The 1,313-nt window shown below is 29.6% G+C and overlaps 1 long non-coding RNA gene across 1 annotated transcript; it reads right to left on the bottom strand.

Annotated features, from left to right (window-relative positions):
- Positions 1-634: 634 nt before the first annotated feature.
- On the bottom strand, positions 635-1,307 carry LOC109593176 (uncharacterized). The gene is made up of 3 exons (XR_002190785.1): positions 1,036-1,307; positions 825-987; positions 635-777 (listed from the first exon to the last, which is right to left on the bottom strand). It is a non-coding gene; the product is annotated as an uncharacterized LOC109593176 (long non-coding RNA).
- Between the last annotated feature and the right edge of the window lie 6 nt (positions 1,308-1,313).

Genomic DNA, 1,313 nt, shown 5'->3' with positions numbered 1-1,313 from the left:
TTATTATTATTATTATTATTATTATTATTATTATTGTAAAATTAATGATATTCATGACTATCATAGCACACTTAAGTGTGTCAAATGCCATGCAGTAAGCACTGGGATCAATGTGCTGTTTCAACACACTTGACGTGTAATAATAGCACAGCTCTAATAGTGTGTTAAAGTAACACATGTGTAATGTGCTAAAATCTGGGACATCGATATGACATATCTTTATGTGCTAAAATAACACATCATTTTTTTGTGTGCATAAAGCTGTAGTGACCAAATGGGGAGAGCTTGACCTTCGTATTTGTAAATATTGATTTATTGTAAAAAGGCTAAAATCTCTTCTGACAAAAATGAAAAGAGCATATACAAACAGTATCACATCATATTACATCACAATGACAAAACATTACATGACAATCAGAATCAATATACATGAACTAATAAGCATATAGTAAATCATAAGCATAAGAGCTACAAGAAAAGAAATAATATCGTACAGCAATGCAAGAATAATAATAATTGTAATAATAATAGTAGTAGTAGTAATAATCAGAATAACAATAATAATAATACTAGAAATAACTGTAATCAAAATACCTTAGGAAATAATAATAGGAATGAATACCAAAATAATATATCAATATTATAACAAAAGCTCTCTCACAAGTTAATTTTGGCTATAAAATTATGTAAAAAGTAACAGTCTATTCATGCATGCTTGTTGTAACCTCAATTGACTTTATAGTTGAGCAAATAAAGTTTCTACTGAATAAACAATTTCTAAAAATTATACAGTTATAAATTAAATACTGTATAAAATAACATACTCATCAGATTTAGTACAATCTATTATTGGATAGTGACCAAGAAAGTACTGTTTTCCCCAATGTGAGCTTATTCCATAAAGTATTTCCTCTGTATCTTTAACAGGGGGAGGTGAATTGACATAGTCTGGAATAAGAACTTCTGAAATATCTATAGCTCCTATGTCTACTACAGAGTTTCATAATTAAATAATACTAACTAATATTATCATACTACTGAATTGTCTGTTTATTCCATGTCCAGAAATGAGTGGACACGGATTAGTATACAAAGCAATTTTCTCCGTATATTATTAAATTCATTTATACAGGGCAGCAATGGGCTTATCCTATATCTCTCCTTACAAGACAAACTATCAAAATGTGAGCATATGTGGCTGTTCCTAAACATTATACTGGTGTTCTTGCTGAGTTTCATCTAGATTGGAGAAACTTTGTGTGGAACATTTCCTGTTTGATTGAGGGGTAGTCAGATTCAGACGTCGCCATTTT

Source organism: Amphimedon queenslandica, unplaced genomic scaffold (assembly GCF_000090795.2).
Source record: "Amphimedon queenslandica unplaced genomic scaffold, v1.1 AMPQUscaffold_2588_Cont25410, whole genome shotgun sequence".
NCBI lineage: Eukaryota > Metazoa > Porifera > Demospongiae > Haplosclerida > Niphatidae > Amphimedon > Amphimedon queenslandica.
Note: the sequence above shows the minus strand (reverse complement) of the source record. Positions and strands in the feature narration are given on the sequence as shown.